The sequence below is a fragment of the Ylistrum balloti genome, unplaced genomic scaffold (genome assembly GCF_031769215.1).
Source record: "Ylistrum balloti isolate Yb309-2 unplaced genomic scaffold, AGI_CSIRO_Ybal_v1 Utg369882, whole genome shotgun sequence".
In the NCBI taxonomy this organism is placed as follows: Eukaryota; Metazoa; Mollusca; class Bivalvia; order Pectinida; family Pectinidae; genus Ylistrum; species Ylistrum balloti.
The window spans coordinates 358,239-378,021 of record NW_026782019.1 but is presented as its reverse complement, the minus strand read 5'-3'; the positions used below and the strand labels follow the sequence as shown (position 1 = coordinate 378,021).

At 34.7% G+C, this 19,783-nt stretch overlaps 1 protein-coding gene across 2 annotated transcripts in view; it reads right to left on the bottom strand.

The window, feature by feature from the left end:
• LOC132546259 (rho GTPase-activating protein 21-like) overlaps window positions 1-13,723 on the bottom strand; it is a 32,828-nt gene extending 19,105 nt beyond the window's left edge. For both annotated transcript variants that reach the window (XM_060209970.1, XM_060209971.1), the window contains exons 1-2: window positions 13,475-13,723; window positions 3,585-3,737 (exon numbers count right to left, since the gene is read on the bottom strand). The gene's annotated coding sequence lies outside the window, so the exon portion shown is untranslated. The remainder of the gene's footprint in view (window positions 1-3,584; window positions 3,738-13,474) is intronic.
• Window positions 13,724-19,783: the final 6,060 nt, after the last annotated feature.

Sequence of the window (19,783 nt, the reverse complement as noted above, 5' to 3'; positions counted from 1 at the left end):
CACAAATACAATCCATCTGCTGGAACACACTAGTAATCAAACCAATTTTTCTGCCATTATGTTATCACTGATTTTTAAGTGGGACATATGGGTTGTTTTTCTTCTCTCACCAGACAGTTACTTCCTGCCTTTGTACCTCTCTATCTTACCCATTCTAAGTACATCGGAGTCAAAGGATAAACATGTGCTATCCTAATGATATAAAGACCTTTGATTGTTTATTTCCTTTCTGAATTCATTCATAATTCTAGCCAGACAAATCTTATATAACCTTTTGCGTATTCTTAACACTTATGTCTTTCTGTACTACCCAATATTCCTTAAACTTATATTCTGATCCAAACATAATCCCATGCATTCACCTTCAGTAGTTTTAGCACAAAACTTTTAAGTGAGAATTTTCTATGGAGGTGAAATGATTCCTTTCTTCCAGGATAGCTGAAGTACTTTAGTCAATTTTAGGTCAAATCAATAGTTGACATAACATCTACAATGCTGTAATTGTGTTTAATTAGCTTTTTCACAGGTAAATCATTACACAGACAGGTGTTTGACCAAGCTTTTCTAAGTAACAGTATAGGATGAAATTACATTTAATTTACGACCAGCATACAAAGTTTAATTTATTTTTGCTCACAGAAATTTCACACACACAAATTTTTTTTAAAAAATGACAAAAAAATTGAATTAAAATCAAATTTATGTTCTTCATAAACACTGCCTGCCTCATAAAACAAGATTATACTTCAAGGAGGTTTAATTACGACCATCCTTGATAACAACCTTGAAAGAATTCCATCTGAGAAAATGAACACAATAGCTGAATAAAGAAACAACTGATAATATCAATTCTAATGAATGGATCTAACTTCTTTAAGTTCAGTGATTGTTGCTAACCTCAATTTAGAAAATGACTTAAACATGTTTCATTTGAAAAGAAAGAAACAAAAAGTGGCTTTAAATTTCAAATCAAATGTGGTACACCTACATTTAAACATTACTGCTTTGTTTGTTACCCCAATATTTAGACTTGACATCAATTTAGGTGATAATCAAAATTTTCAAAACATTTTCATGATGAAAAAAATTTCCCTTAACATATACTGACAAATGAAAGCCAGAACACACTGGATGTAACTGATATTTATAGAAACCTTGTCATGTGATCAAGTGTTGTTGACCCTTGTTATGTAACACCTTCATCTGAATCAGTTAGAATAGCTCAATACAAATAGATTCATAAAATACCTCATATTGAATAAATATTACCCAATTTTTTTAATAGTTCTTTGGTTGATTTGTTAACGCTCTCACCATTAAATTATAGCAAAGCATTTCTTTAAAAAAAAAAACCTGGCAGTGCAATCTCCTTGTTACAAAAATGAAGTGTGAAGTCCCTATTTTCATTAGAGCTGAGAGTGTGAAATTTTTTCAGACTGACAATCCTGTTCTGGTGAGTATCACCGTCCCCTGTATGTTCTGTAACATAACAGTAGTTAATGAATCCTTGAGAGAGAATTCAGTATAATACATAAAGGAAACATTTGTTACCTTGTGTTGTTTCTACATCTGACGTTGTGTGATTATACTCAAGTCTTTACATATATGATAAAGTTGCTGAGGTGTCTTTGTCTCATTAAGAATGAGATGCACACATTTGTCTAAAAAGAACATATTTCCTCGAGTTCTTTGTCTTGCTAACATCAGACCACATTTAGTCTCATCATCTCTAATTTACGGCTGCCGGAGGGTTCTGCACCAACTACATCTGGAGGAGATGTTGATGACAGCATTTGCGACGCATGTGAAAAACATGCACCATGCAGACTGTTATATGATGGTGAAGTGATTTGAGCGAGTAAAAAGAATGTACAATTATGCACCGTTTTCTCCTATACAGCTGACACGGTAATCTAATTGTTTACACAAATTCTAGACATAATATCCATCCCACCATTAATACCCTTGCATTCCACTCCACTGATCGTCACTCGAGTCTCACATGATAAGCCAACCATCAACACCATAACACTCCCTTCTTACTTCACACCTTCAAATTCTTTTCCTATAAAGTCCTACAGGCTATTGATTTTTGTTAGGATTATAAAGCCCTGTATTTTCTATTATAATAACAATTTCGTCTTAGAAATTTTCATGAATGGTTCAAGCTTGAAAATTGGCAAGAAAAATTAACAAAAAAAGTTGATAAATTGTGAAACAAATTACATAGTATAATTGTAATTACTAAAATTTGTGGATTTGGAAATTGGAAAAAAAAATTGCCTTTAGTTGTAGATTTCTTAACTGTTTAAGTGGCATATTTGATGCAACTCCTTATAGAATATTTCTTGTTACTTCAATTGTAATGAAAACATTTAATATCCTGTCCTCATATGTAATTTGAAAAGAAAGAGAAACTCTCACGACAAGGGAGATAACTTTGAAACAAAAGGGAAGGTTGACACTTCATATTATCATATATGTTATCGAACAATCAATTAAATCCAAGTGATACATTCATTTTACATTATTCTTTTCTCCTCTAGCTATAAGTTGTGCTGAACACTAATGTGTTTCTCTCCTGTCTGATGATGACATTTACTGTCCAGTCTGGTGTACTAATGCCTGCTGCTGGGACAGTCCTAAGCTGTTTACACTTACTGTCACCTCGGAATATCACACAACTATTCCGGATGAGTTTAAGACTTTTTATGGCAGTTCCCAAGTCTACACGAGTGACACATGCTTTCTCTTTGCAGCTACTGTTGCACAACAGACATGACCTCTAAAATCTGTTTTCTGTCTGTCTTTACTGTAACAGAGATGCTAAAAGAAACTCCATTACAATAACTGTCTTTCAGTTCTAAAAACCAAGACAAACAAAATGCTGCCTGTAAAACATCCAGATGTGTACTTTCAATATCTGACTATGTTAAAACGTCTGTGTTCTGTCTGTCAGGTAGCCCTGCCAGTGTGAAGTTGTGTAAGTTTGAAAGGTTCCTTCTGTTTATAAACATCTACCATCAATACCCAGTCGTCTGTCGAGGCGAATGAAACAACTGTTTATTGTACAAAGTTTATAGGTTCTTAATCAAAACTTGGGTTGGACAAGTTGATAAATATCTAAGGAGATATGGTATATTGTACAATGCTATATTAAGTTTAGTAAGACATTAATAAAGCTACTCTGTTTATAACGAAATGTGAGGGCTTGTAGTACTGACAATGAATAAGTAAAGGATGAGATTTTAATTCATCATATCATTACAGTTCTGAAATGAGCCCACAATAGTGTTTTATACAAACACAAATATCTTATAAATAATCTGATTATGGCTTCAAGGAACAACATGTGTTTAGGGCAAAGCTGTGCAAATATACCTTCATCTAAATTCATTAACATCTAAGAGAAAACAGAAATGATGTCTATGTCTAATGGTTAAAAGTGAGATATCAGAAGTTGAAATCATAAATATTATGTGACCTCTGGTGTCCATAATTCAAAATTAAGGAATTAAATCACTTCTTAACCTAACAAAGTCTTATTAACTATGAAGCAATTCCTAAGGTATGATATGTCCTACCTGATATTGGTCTTCTTGGGTGAAGTCTGGGGGGTAAACGATGAAGTGACGGAGGGTGAATCCGTAGCCTTGGTCAGTTCTAGGGATAACCACTGTCCGTGGGCCGGTCCAAGGGGGAAGTAAAGGACTCAACAGGTGGTCATCTTCACTCAGCTGAAATGATAAAATCCTGAATCAACAAAGGCGGCTAGGAAAAGTCAATCATAATAAAGTCAAAAAAAAAGAGAAAAAATCAAAATGAATATTTATGAACTACAGCTGCATATGGAGTCATCATATTAATCCAACACCCACAGTTCATGGATGACAAGTAACACTCAACACATTATGCGGCGTGACGTTGGATAATTCTTTAACATTGCTTCATCCTTTGTGATACAGTATGTACGTGTCAGTAGAATGAACTTTTTAAAAATGGACTTTGACTGACCCTAAAACACCAGGAAGTAGATCCGTCAGGTGTAACTGGTACAACACTGGACTTTCTATATATAATCTTACGGGAAAATTCCTCCCACTTAGATAGTCACCAGTCAGCTATTTCAATAATCAAAGGGTGAGATGACCTGTTGACCCCTAGGTGACTGACCCAGGATACTTATAATTAGGATTAGGTCACCTTTGTGATGTAACACTTCTAATGTATACTGGTTCATTCTTTTTCTATACTGTGACAAAATATTTGTTATTGCGGTAACACCTCCAAAGTACAAGGGTTTTAACCTTTCACCTGTTTGTTGATTGCAGGTAACACCAATGTAAATAATTCCATAAAGAACATTTAAACAGAACCTTGAGTTCTCACCTTTCCAGTGGTAGAGAACTTCACAGCCTGAATCACAGGATATACCTGTCCAACAAACACCTGTACATCACATGTAGTTCATTCACACAGGTAAAACAACTTCATTAACATTCATCATAGATATATTCACAAGCCTGTCTCATGTTACAGTGACAAGGAAGGACTTAACCTCGTAAGTGATCAATCCTTATCAATTTACAGTGGCCCACATTATGTCAGTCTATTGATATTAATAGTTTTGATTTAAATAAATGGTAAATTTTTCAAATACCAAAATCACTCACAAATTTCCTCTGTATCAAAAAAGGTTAGAATATCTATTTTGTTTTCCAAACCACACCTTGAATAAAACGTACCTATCCCACTGTAAAGTGATAGTACATAATGTACTTTGTATATATCCATGGTGATGAGTAAAAGATAGTTTTCTTGAATATATAAAAAAATAATAGCAGGTTTGTTGTAGCAGGACTATAGGGCTATGACACAAGCACCTAAACATGTATCAGACTTATATGATGCACACATCCACATGAGGTCAGCAATTCCTTGAGATCTTTATACACAGTACTGGCCTTATATATCCTCGACATTCAACCCAAACCAGAAATTTACCTCCAGGGTTTTAAGCGTTTAGATCTGTCCATTATAATCCACCTCCATTACAACATCTATCCAATCTCCTCACACGTGTCCCAGAGTTACCTGTGTACACCTTACAGAGGTCAGTGTTAAGAATCCATTATTGCATGTTAGACACTAGTACATCTCATGCTTACATACATATATAACAGTCATGGATCACCGTCACATAAATTGTGGATTCTGCATCAGAGCTATCGCATTCTGTCTGAAAAAAGTGGTGAATGTTCAAAAGCGTTTTTTTGAGGTGTAATAAATTGTAAGAAGAGAGCTAGTCTTGGTTCTTTTTTGTACCAGAATTCTTGAGGATTAGGTACATGCATGAGACTACTTAGATGATCCGAAAATGAAGACGACATCAAATGGATCTTATTTCCTGATACTCTGTATCGCCTCATCTGATACATGATAAACTACAAGTTCATTAGACACTTTATATACCTAACAATGTTACCTGAACAATTAAAACACTTTTTCCCTGTAAAAGTATCACTTCTAGTTTACATGAAACCTTCACATACATGTACAATATGTTTTTATCAGGGTTTACATACAGAGATATAAAGCAAGTACCACCTGTCGTTCTGATATTAAAAAAATACAATCAAAATGAAAAGAATGGTGTGTACAAGTTTCTGCTATTTGACATTCTGAATTTTGTTGTTTTTTTTGAGAAATTATATAAATTTTATGATACTGTAGTGTGAAGCTATTTGTACCTTGAGGAGAAAGTGAGTCTTATCACTATTGTTCTACAATGCATACCTAAAGCTGTGAGTATTTTTGATCCTTGGTATTTTGTATAGATGTACGTAATACTCAATCAAAACCACATTCCATAACCACACCACAAATCCACCACATCAAAGCAAAAAAAAAAAACAAAAAACACCAGAGAGATACGGCCACTGTTAAAATCACAGTAAAGCTCTCTATAGATCCAAATCAAACATTGTTAAGACTGAGATTTTGAATTTAGAAAATATTCAGTTCTATATACCTCATGCATATGCTCTACTCTCACACACAATCTCATTGGGTGAAAGAATTCTGATGATATCACTATGTAAGTGTGATATAAATAATTTGTGATGCTGTCTCTAAGTGTCATTATATCTTATTATCTTAAGTTTCCAGCTGTCTTTGGTAGAAACTGGAGCCAATATCAGATAAATACTGTACCCATGCTGTAAGAAAACACTATATCTGTATATTCTGAGATTCACATGAGTCACCGTTGATAAGTACAATATCAGTAGCCAAATTAAGGAAAGAGAAATGAAAATCATATGATAAAGAATTATTGCTTCATAAAATTTCACTGTTAAGACTGAATTCCCAAAATACATGCAATCATCAATTAAGTGGAGTTGGACAAGAAAATACCAAGGCACAGTAGGAACCAACTTATTGCGTAATTCAGATGGTTTGTAAAGTGTCAGGTATGCAAATGCAGAGGTCTTTAATGTCATCATCATCTGTGAGATCTTCAGGAGAAAGGATTACAGCATATTTCCTGCTTATAACCAGGAGCAGACTAATCACATATACAGATTAAGTGTGAGGAATGCTGGCCAAGCCCCATATATTCTATATTTATATACAGTGGTATGTGTCCTCACAAAGAGTTGGCATCGAACCATTGTCATTAGTACTGTTACTAGTACAACATCTACAGCTAATCATACAGATGTGTACTGGGTAGTACAAGTACAATATTCTATTTCTCATATACAATTAATTATACAGATGTGTACTAGGAAGACAAAATATGATATTCTATTACTCATAGACATTTATACAAATGAGTACTGGGTTGGAGAAGTATGATCATATTTCTCATAGACATTTATGCAGACAACTACTGGTATGTCTAGTATAATAACCTATTGCTCATAGTCAAATATACAGATGTGTACAGCATGCTAAGGTAGCATTAGTGTCCTCATACTTTTAACAACTTTATTCACTAAATGAATAAGACACTGAAAAGTAGGTTTACTTACATGGATATAATTAAATTTATGATTCTTTCCACAAATTCCACTTCTTCAATCATTTATAAATATTTCTTGCACACAAATCCATGTTACAGATAACCAACATACTAAGTAGCCAGATTCACATCCATGATATGACTATTTAATACAGCTATCAGTAAAATAATAGCAGAGTTTACCATAGTATGAATGAACTTTGAATGATTAAACAGGTCCGGATGCTAATGATGTTTATTGTAAGAGATGTAGAGACATGTAGGAAATGCACACCAAGCCTGAATGCTAACTATACCACATCCTATAGTATCATGAAGATTGTTTATATATTTATAATGTCAGATATTACTATCACTTCTCCTGTTACACAGGAATCACCAGAATATACACAGCAATGTGTCATTGGCAACATCTCACTTCAGTGCGATCTGTACTACAAATATGGTCTTTGAATTCCAGGAACTTGTGGATGACTGTATGACATTAGCCGATGAGCCACAACTGTACTACTCCCTAAATACCATCCACAACTGAAATACTCCCCAAATATCATCCACAACTCTAATACACTCCCGAAATATCATCCACAAATGTTACACATACTCCTCAAATACCATTCCCAACTGAAATAGTCCTCAAATACCATCCACAATTGTAATACACTCCTCAAATATTATCCACAACTTAAATACTTTCTAAACACCATCCACAATTATTACACCTCATCCACAACTGTTACACCTCATCCACAACTGTTATACTCCTCAAATACCATCAATGCACTCACAATTAATTCACATTAGGATAGTTCTATTGTGAAAAGAAGAACATAATTTTCTTATAATCATTTAGAACAGTGCTCAAACCTGTCACAGGAAATACACAATGTACAGGTGTGATTGGGTACATCTTTTGTCATGATAATCATTTGAGGATGCCAATATATTTATATCTTCCAGCTCCTTGCATTTAATAGACAATTTGAAATACAATGATGTCACTGGGAGGGCACCTTGCCATACAGGAAAGTGAGTGTGGAAATAAGAATGTGAAGATGCTATAAATCTAGAATAATTTACTCAGGGGAACTTTTATAATTAAACACAGACTCAGAACATCAGTGTAAAGATACATTACTGTAGACAACCAAATTAAAACTATCTCCAGTTATAAGAATGGACCCCATTACACTTACATTACCCTGTGAAGTGTTGTAATATGACATAATAATATATATGTACACTCAGACCTTGGGTAATAAGATAAACATGAAACGGTTGTTATTTTAAAGACCTCTGATCTGGGACTTAGGTACCCACTTCGGGTCTATGATCTAGAGTAGGAAACCATTAAGTGCTGTAATAACTATAAAGGAAGTAGGTAAATAATGACTAGGTAATTGTTTAAATTAAGCTCTGTCCAAAAACTTCAAATGTTTGGAGTTGTTTTTATTACAATCATATCTTTAGGACGATATCCTGTTGAATTTCTAACAAGCCTTGATAAACTGCCCCCCACCCCCCTCCCCTCTCCTCCACTTTCCCAATCTCCTTTCCTCCTTTCTCCTATCAAAGCTGTCTCTCTTTGGCAATGTTGACATTACCAGGAACACTACACTTCAAAGTCAACTGAAAACAATACTTATGGTACAACAAAGAAAACGTTTAACATCAATGTATATATTAATACAGCTGAGTCAGATCCTATATATGAACCATTCAAGGTCGTGTAAAAATAGTGTAAAAAATGGTTTGAATCTAAACAGCTATCTTGTGCCTAATTTACCATATTTCTGGTGCTTTACATGAAATGCCTTTTTTTCAAAAAATAAACGACACAGACATGTTAGATAACAATTTTGAAGAAATCTAAAAAGAGAACCATTGATTTTGAGGCACTCTGTCAGGTATATCTTCTGATGGTCTGGTTTGTTATCAGTGGAGACTCAGGTATGGTCGATTACATAATGCATTTGGCACCACTAGCAGAAGGTGAACATCTTTATCATACACAAACCTGAGATGCCAACTTACAAAGTAGACACAAACTTGTAGTGTAGACACATACAACTTCAATGTTAAAAGTGCAAAAGAAGACAAAAACGAGGATACAAACTTCTTCAGTATAGACACCAACTTTCACGTACGACACAAACTTCTAAAGAAGAGACGTCAACTTCCATATAAGACACATACTTCTATGATATAGACTACAACTTTCACGTAAGACACAAACTTTTACGATATAGACACCAACTTTCATGTAAGGCACAAACTTCTAAAGAGACGCCAACTTCCATATAAGACACATACTTCTACAGAAGAGACACCAACTTCCATATAAGACACATACTTCTATGATATAGACTACAACTGCCATATAAAACGCAAACTTCTACTGAAGAAACTCCAATTTCCATTTAAGACACATACTTCTACAGTATAAACTCCAACTTTCAAATAAAACGCAAACTAACAGCTTTCACAGCAGACACAATCTACTTTAAACTTATGCTAATCTACTAGAAAGCAGCACACAACATCCCTGGCAGATACTACTAAAAGTCTGGTAACAATATAGAAATTAAGGTTAGGTAATTAACATGACCAATAGATTCTGTATCTTTATCACTAGCTTTTTCTGCACAAAGATTAATAAAACATTTACCATGAAATAGTTCATTACAGAGAAATAGAAGCTGACATTCTTAATCTGGTTCAATTGTACATGTACTTACACCTCCTGTTGTGTCGCCCGTTTGTCTACATCCATGTCAGTTCGAAGCGAACACAAGCCAGGTGAAATATACACTAAAATAGCTATCGTGACAAACATTGTTTTGAACAAGACACTAATGTCACGGAAATCACAGAAATATTCCAAAGTCTATGCACATACAAGTGGAACAACTCTGAGGAAACTGACTCCTTTACACACGTTTGTTTCCTGACACTGTCCTCAGTCACATGGAGTTGTGTTCTGTGACATACCGGAGTTTAGCAGACGGTAGATCAGAAGCCGGTATTGGTCGCTTGCCCTATCCTTTAAAGGGCATTTAAATAAGTGTTTAAAAATAGCACATAAATACAAAAGCTGGCAGCAAAATGATACCAATTTAGAGCATACACATGAAGTTTTCGTGGAAGGGCATGTGGATGTGTGAGCAAGAGTGAAGTGGATCAATGGAAGACGTGGACAGGACACTGACTGTTTATATATAACACCTAAACACCATGAGGAAACATTTGTAGAGCAGATCAAGTCCTTATATCAGGTTGGTCACACAACCACAAAGCCCTGTGTATCCTTCATTCAACAAAATGCTGATAACAATCTACCGACAGCTAAAGGTACTCCTTGTGGCCAGGTAGCCAGTTAAACAGTACTGGTCCACCTGTAATCAACAAGCACACCACAAACACTCTCCAACCTTGGAGGTAAAATCCTCCACAAACACTGTTATGTCATTCGCTGTATTTATTACACCTGTGGTACCACCCTCTGTCTACCTGTTGATCTTGACAAACAGTGGATGGTTAAAACTGCAAAACCCTAAACAACTGTTGTATTAGTACTTATATTCCTATACATACTGTTGCTTAATGTGACAAAACTCTAATCTTCTTCACCCCTTGACTCTCTACATCATGGCAGCTAGAAAATGATTTTGTGGCTAAAGGGATAAGGAACAGGTATCAAGAGAAAATCTCCTGTCTAGAATTTTGCATTTGTATAACTACAAGTATGTTCTTTTGTAGCTTAGCAGATACCAAATCTTACTTTCGTAATACATGTTATAAGATATACAACAAAAGTAGGATTTTCTTTCTGTTTAATACAATACATGTTGTACATGATAGTTCTGGGAGTTACTTATATTTCATACACATGTTTGCAACAATATGAATAAGCTATGCCAGGTATAGGCAGCTATCGCCAAAAAGTTGGCATCTGACATTCACAAGTGACCTTGACCTAGATAAGTAAAAGCAGCATGTGACATGTGTGTTTGGGAAACACATATGTATGAATTTTGAATACTTTGTATTTGGAACTCTTAAAAATTAACTCAGCCTGTGTGACAGATACTACGTTTTATCAGGCCAAATTTGGTTTTTGACCCTGAGCAAGTGACCTTTGCCAAAGGAATACACAAGAGTCATGTGACACATAATAACACATGTATGTAGATTCTAAAACATTAATCTTACCCTGATACCAGCACCATCACCTGTTTTATTCTATTTACGTCTGATGTTGTCTACTGATAAAGATTTCAGATCAAAGGTCCAGAATTGTTTGTCCTAAACTTCCCCATTTAGTCTCTAACCATCAGTCTAACATTACAAACCAACAGAAGCCAATCTTCCCTTTTGACCTTCACTATAATGCAAGGTAAATAGTTACGCAACAACACAGGTACGATCACACATGTCAATTTCATATGCTTAGCAAGCCTTTAGCGAGCTAAAAATTTTTTTAAAATTGTGACAATTTTCAAAAATCATATAAAAAAAATGGAAACAATTTTCTCCTCCCTCTGATCAAATGATCAATTACTTTGACAAAATTACAGCAGGAAACACTTTTCTCTTACCAACTTAAATCTTTATTTTTTTAATTATTATGATAACTATATGATGCCACAATACACAATACAACATGTGATAAAAATAGGTACTGTAGGTACCTAAAAGAAAAACCTTTTGACCCTGGTAGAATAACAAGCAAATAAGTTCATACACAAAAATGTATTTTAAAATTTGCAATCCTTTCTCATCTATAAAGTCTACAGATATTCTATAGCATCTGAATTGATCAATCAGAGGTTGCAGTGGCCATCTTGAATGTGCTCTGATGATGATAAATACTTGATAACACATTTAAAATATATAATCATATTGATGAAAACATTTTTAAAATTTCAATGGTTTTATATACATCAAGCTATTGTTTCAGCAGTTGAAAATGAAATGATTAGTCCCCCAACAACAATTTCATATCACAACATAATTTAACAGGATTGTGCTACATATACCAACCTCCATATAGGGTACAACCTGGACAGTGTAAAACTTGTGAGACTCCATGTTAATCCAGTGACACCCCACTTGCTGACACCCAACTAGCCGATACCTCGGCCAATAGCGTACGCTACATCCCAGTCGACACCCCAGCCAATATTCTACTCATGAACCAGTGTCCACTCCTATCCATAGCTTTCTATATACTGAAATACATCTCTCCTGTCTCACGAAATCATATAAAGAAATCTATGTCAATGTGACTCTTGTCTTTGTTAAATGTCCTTTAGGATGACTTTGAGTCAAGGTCACCATGGATAAAAATGTCATTCGATATTGTCATCACATCCACAAATCTCAAGTGTCTCAAAACTTCCTCTCGTTCTCTGTGTAAAATGACACCGTGAACACACAGAACCGATCTATAACTATATCATAATGAGTCAATTATTCCAGCAGAAATCAAACTACCTACATTTCTCACCTCATAAAGTAACACCGAACCTATCAACACTGTGATGAGTCACTTAAAATAGTTGTGTAAAAATGCTTTAAACTTTTTTATTTTTAAAAAGCACTGATATCACAACATGCAGGCATAAACAGTTTATTGTGTCTTTCTTGTGACACAGATATCACTAAACATCTCACATTTTATTACCTACATCCAGTAGACTACGCATATAGTAATCAACAATTATATTACATAGACATATCTATCGTATAAAACACCTAAACATTTTTTGAATTGTTATAGAAAACACTTCTAACTACAGTTGTTTAATTTCTATGCCTATTGAGTACTTAACATTCCTAAAGTTCAGATAAGAACTTCCACTGACATAATTTCAGTATAATTGCGTCTAGTCAGGTACAGACTAATATAAACCTTTACATAAAGACATAACTTCTGACAGTCAATTTACAAGTTTAAAATTCTATATAATTACCATATGTCCTTGTCAAAATCTTGTCATGGTTGTAACATATATAATAAAAGCGATGTATCTTCTCCTGATTCTACTGCCGGACAATATGAACATGATAAATTACATTTTTATTTTTTTGTAATATTCATAGATTGAATGATGACAAATATATTTTTTTAGAGTGAAACACATGCAAATTTATACAATTTCAGTGTGTCATCAACAATTTACATGTGTATGTCATAATTTATAAAAATAAGAACCTGAATGTAGATAAGCAGTATGCAATATCAACAGTTTAGATTAAAAGAAAGAAAAAAGAAAAATAAAAGAAAGAAAAATAAATGAATGAAAATTCAGCAATTATCAGCCTGTTTGATAAATATAGATAGAACTCATCTGATTATTAACTGTTACCACTTTGTTGTCCTAATGACTATTACCTAAGATTACCTGTATTAATTCATTGGTATATCATATCAGTCGTACGTACCTGTTGGTGCCATCTTTACTATAGCCTGTTATAGCCCCGGCTTTGTTATATTCTGTCCAGGTCTGGGAATTATTGGCACTGAGCACCAGCAGTGATCACCCTTTCCCTCCGACACCCAGTCAATACCACACTGTGTCATTGCCCAAACATTTAGGTAGGATTTGGCACCACCTCAACACATCAACCTCACACGACCTGGTCCTACAGCCTGATCCCCTACTCTACAGGTCTTATACATTCTGTGTTTTGACGTAACAAGATAGGGACTGTGCTTGCTGTGAGGAAACTGAGAGCGTCATCAACTGATGCTCCTCGAAGCAGAGAAGAAGAATTTGACGTAAAAAATACACCATTGATTTCTGCTATGCGACAAACAGCATTATGGCTCTGCCAATGCTGTATCTAAAGATAGATCCCCGACCCACGTCATAATCATAGCCACCTGATCATAACCTTCACTGATCTAACGTTACGCCAAGAGGCCATAAATGTGTAAATTTGTAATTTTTAAGACACTGTTGGGTACAAGATATGATGTCATCATCTCGCGTAAAAACACATTTCTTATGATAGCAATTATCTTAAGGAAGATACCAGCTTCACAACTGCAATAAAAACGCTTTTGTTACTTACGACAGTGAGGCAGCCACAATTACAAACTACGTAAGTCGGTAGATGAGGCGTGAAAACAGAGCCAAGCTATTCCAGGAGAGCACTGCACTCTCACTGCTACTCACAAGGTTACATGTGACGATTACGGAAGATATACATGGTATGGTTGTGACGCGCGATGCCTGTGTAATGTAAGTGCAGAGGGATGCTAACATCTGATAATCAGATTTCGGCAGAACACGTCACACACACACCAGGAATATGTATTTAATGAAGAATTATGTCTCTACATTAATATTGGTCTATCAAATTTATCAGGGAGGTATATAGAATTATCAGAGAGCTACAAAACTATTAGGTTGGAAAAGTGACGACTCCACACAAATTAGATTCTTACTATGATAACATGTAAAATCTTATCAAATGTAGACAAATAATGTATTACAGCTATGACAGTATGCAGTGTGTTTTGCAGCTAAAGACTACACTGTATTGCAAACTACAACATATGACAGTATGCAGTGTGTTCAGTAGCTAAAGACTACACTGTATTACAAACTACAACATATGACAGTATGCAGTGTGTTCAGTAGCTAAAGACTACACTGTATCACAAACTACAACATATGACAGTATGTAGTGTGTTCAGTAGCTAAAGACTACACTGTATGATGATCTACAACATATGACAGTATGCAGTGTGTTTAGTTGTTGCTTGCACTGTATGATGATCTACAATGTATGACAGTCTGCAGTGTGTTTAGTAGTTATGGACTACACTGTATGATGATCTACAACATATGACAGTATGCAGTGTGTTTAGTTGTTGCTTGCACTGTATGATGATCTACAATGTATGACAGTCTGCAGTGTGTTTAGTAGTTATGGACTACACTGTATGATGAACTACAACATATGACAGTATGCAGTATGTTTAGCAGTTGACTGCATTTTATGATGAACCACAACATATGACAGTATGCAGTATGTTTAGCAGTTGACTGCATTTTATGATGAACCACAACATATGACAGTATGCAGTATGTTTAGCAGTTGACTGCATTTTATGATGAACCACAACATATGACAGTATGCAGTGTGTTTTGTAGCTAAAGACTATGATGTATTACAAACCACAATGTATGACAGTATGCAGTGTGTTTGACTAAACTGTTTGACAATCAACATCATTGACTCACCATGTAAAGAATGAGATCCTACACAGCTCTCCTGAAGATTGTTAGCTGATTTCATTAATAATCTCCTGTTTAGTAAGTAAATGTTTATTAGTATTAAACGAGATGATAACACGGCCAGGTCTACCATTGGTAAGGTTGTATACACCCCATCCTCTTAGTAGAAGGCATCTGAGATCGATTTACGACCAAATGTTGAAATGCAAAATCTTGTTGTTTTTGATACAAATTTAAAGTGCTATCTCTACACCTGTCGATTCCCAGCCATGATGTATCCTGTCTGTAGGGCCTCCCTGGCGTTTTCACACATCAACATTTAAGTTTTTATTCTCTCCTGTTATTTGGAAGAGTTCTCAGTGTTAAGAACACAGGAAATCCCTGCAGTCATATATACACACTTTGTATCACCTCACACAATCAGGCAGAGGAACACCTTGTAACACACCCCTGTCACTTTTCTATATACCAGGTGTCAATTCAGTTCATAAAATCCCAGGCAAAACCCATCAAAGTCATTCAAGTGCACTTTCTCTATTAAGTGAAACACCCCTACACTATCTCGGGTTAATGTTGCTATACTGGGTTAGTCGGGGATTCCACTACAACGTTATGGTAAAAATAACACATGTTGAAATCACTGCAGATGATGCATACTTTGAACTTTCCCCACTGAAAAAATGTATTTAGTGGTATAATTTTTTCACCGAGAATCATTTACTCCTGTAAAACACTGTCTATACAGATGTAGGTAGATTTCTGCTGTGTTATCTCAGTCTGGGGACTATGAGTGAAGGAAGTGTGGGAGTCTAAATCAGTCATATCTGCCTAAAACCTTCCTAGATAAATGGTGTTTGGAAGCCAGGTTCTCTACTTGGCTATCTCCACTAGGGATGACTCAGCCTTCCTATTTACATGGCTTTTCTAAGAGCCCGACAGTTTAAGGTTAATCCAACTTCAAGTCTAATGTATTTTGTAGAAGCAACCACAGGAAATGTCGACTATATCATAAACCAACAGTGATTCCATTTGAATTTTATTGGTAGCTTTATGTGAAATGCTATTTTGCATTTTTTTCTGTAGGATAGGCCAACTTAAACACTAATTCTGCTACAACAAGGTCTAAGAGAAGAGGTGCATGCGGATATAATGCCAATCACCTCCATACCTCTGTTGTACATCATGCAGCTACATTTTTTGATCACACTAATCACTAATTAGAAATGATCAGCAAGCCTGTTAATGATTTTTAAAAATTTAATCTCACCACAAAGAGAAGCTTCAAATATCTGTTTGTTGAAAGCAGATAGCCACTTGTCTATGTAATTAATGCAATTTCCCGATTAAAAAGATTTTTAGGGTCATGTTCAGACCACATACATGCTATCTTTAATTAAAACAAAAAAGGAATTTATAAAAATCAGAACCAGCACTTCCTCAAAAAACCCCTTGATGTCATAGATATTGAAATTTCAATCCCTTATTCTACTTTTGTGAAAATAAGAAATTAATTAGAAGATTGATGAAGTTTTTTAAACTGTTAATATTTGACCCTTGACATACCAAATACAGTCGTCAATATCAGCGTATGCAGATAAGTGCAATAGAATATATTACATCACATCAGAGAATGAGCTCGTTAATTACAGGAAATGAAAACAATGTATACATACTATGTTAATGTTAACTGAACTAGATCTACAAAATCACAACTGCTGATACAAACATTGCTTAGACTGAAAAACTGATATATTATAATTATTCTAATTAAGGAATAATTGAAGTTCTTGTCATAAGATGATGAAGTGTAGCGTTAAATATAAATGGCAGATTGAAATCGTGACTTGGGTTGGAGGAACTGCCAAAACAGTAAGACAGTATTATCCGGGGAGACTCGCTGACATGTGGAGGAGATTGATGGAGATTATGTCGCATGCATTGCAGTGAGGATGTGCCTCCTCTCACACAATGAATCACCACTGGTGCATGTTGTCGGGGAATCTTTAAATGTTCTCAAAATCAAATTTAGGTTGTATTTCTTCCGAATTTCTCACCTTTCATAATTTGTTATTCATTACATTCATGGGAAAGGAAAATTTCCTTGTTATTTTTAGAACCCTTCATCTTCCCCCTGAAGAAACTGAAATTTGAGTATTGCATTTCTAAACAACTCCAAAAGGCCAGTTGATGGTACATTATTGATATAACTACTAACATCTGAAAACTTCTTCCAAAATGTTACTATTTCCATATATGAATGTACACTGTCAAAAACGTCAGGAGAGAATGTCAATAATATGTATTATATAAAACCACAACCAGTAGGAGGTTTAAGTGTGATGTTTCAATGACTCCAAGCAATATGATCACCTTCTTCAGACAAATGGCCAGTGCTGAGTGTACTAGCACTGATCTACATAGTGTACGAGATGGTATGGAATCAACCAACATTTTTTGGTTGTGCAATAATCCTTTTTATTTATTTCATAATGATTGTGAAACAAGTTACATTAGATTCTGTCAGTCACTGTGTTGATCAGGATGGAAGCAGCCTTAATGTTTTACTGCATGCGTAAACCTAAGATAACCTTTGAACTTATAGGTCAAACAAACGTTGTTGGTCAGATGAACATATTTTACAAGTCCTCTTGTAGAATAAAACCCCTGTAGCCCAGGTGAAAATGTGTGCTAACTTCAGGTGGCCAACAACCAGAGGAACTATACAGTATGATGGATATTTTAAACTTCAAACACCATCATTAAGTAATTTCATATTAACATGATATTATGAGCTAATCAAAAATATCTATATAGCTCAGGTTTTGGAGAACTGGTATGTAATATGAAGAGAAATTTCAATGATAAAAAGAAATAAAAAGTCAAGGTCAATACATATATACACATAAAAGTTTTTGATCCCGATCTTGATCTAACCTCGTCAAAAATTGTTTGAAGCTGCGGGATCACAACTTCAGTAGTGAGAGGTTTCATCTCTAGCCATCAAAACTTGGACATTTATCAAATATCGGTCTAGAATAGAAAATGGATCTATATTTATTTATTTTTCAATCGGAAGGAAGTACGTAGGATGAGCACGACTAGAAATGTGTAACTTAACCTGTATGATTTGGTGGGGTTCCTTTTAACTAGTTCAGCTGATCTCTAAGTTAACATACAACAATGACTTAATGAATATTTTACATCAATGTTATTGAAATCAAAGTCCAACCTGTCCCAATGAGATTTACCCGGGATACTTCAGTTGGACATATTTTCTTTGTTACTTTTTTATAGTGTAGCCATGAAGCAAAGTCTTTTCCGTATATTAGATTAGCAGACAATAGCTGAAACAATACCATAACAGCAAAGCATCTTTAAATGTGATTACATAGTAATAATTAACTTTTATATGAATTCTTGTTATAATATAACAGTGGCCAGCTTCCTTTTTGTCCAGTTTGTCCTGTGCACATTGCAGTCAAAACCACACATCCAAGTTCAATACTAATAGGATTTTCCTGAAAATATTGTTATTTCCTTAAAATCTATTGAAAATTTACTGCAAAGTTTTCAAAAGGTTTGATGTAAAACAGAGAGGAGATTAAAAATTCAAGCTGTATCTAAAAAAAATATTTGAAAAGAATTTTTCGGAAAAAAAATTAATGAGTCTACTGCAAATCACATTGGAAACATTTTTGTATCTTTTTTGCAAACATGCATGCAGTGAATTTGTTAACCATGTAGCCAGGTTTAGAAGTGCTAGAAGAAAAAGCATGGCTATAAGATAAATATCTTGGCATTTCATCATTTTTCACCTCTATGTTACTGTACCTTTTATTACAAACACATGCTGACTTTTGACAATGCACACCTGATCTATGTGGATGTACTTGGTACTCTGTAGGAATCACTAGGTACACTTTGTCTGCATGAGAATGGCTTTCCAACAAATACTACATATATTGATGACTGGGATCGTGACATTAACATAATACATTTTCTGTGGCATCAGGTACAAACTAGAGTGACTCCTCACCGTGTTACAACACAGCATGGAACAACAGACACTATTAACCAAAAAACTTCCTGTCGGACCAAAGTTTTTCTATTGAAGCAAAGTAAGGTCCTTTTTAAAACATATTTCTAAATGAATTAAGTTTTTTTCCTTCTCTGAGTTTTCAAAAGAACAAGAAACAAACATTGCACTACATTAACTGAAAATTCATTGGGTAAAACAAATACTGCAAGGTGACCTCTTCTGGGTCAAATTGTAACAGATCCACAGCATTACAACATCTTAAAGATTCATAGTAATTTAAGAATATCCTGTATATACTAACTCATAACAGATCATAAATATTGGATCTTACACAGATATAGGATTTTACATATAGGATCTTACACAGATATAGGATTTTACATATAGGATCTTACATAGATATAGAATTTTACATATAGGATCTTACATAGATATAGAATTTTACATATAGGATCTTACATAGAT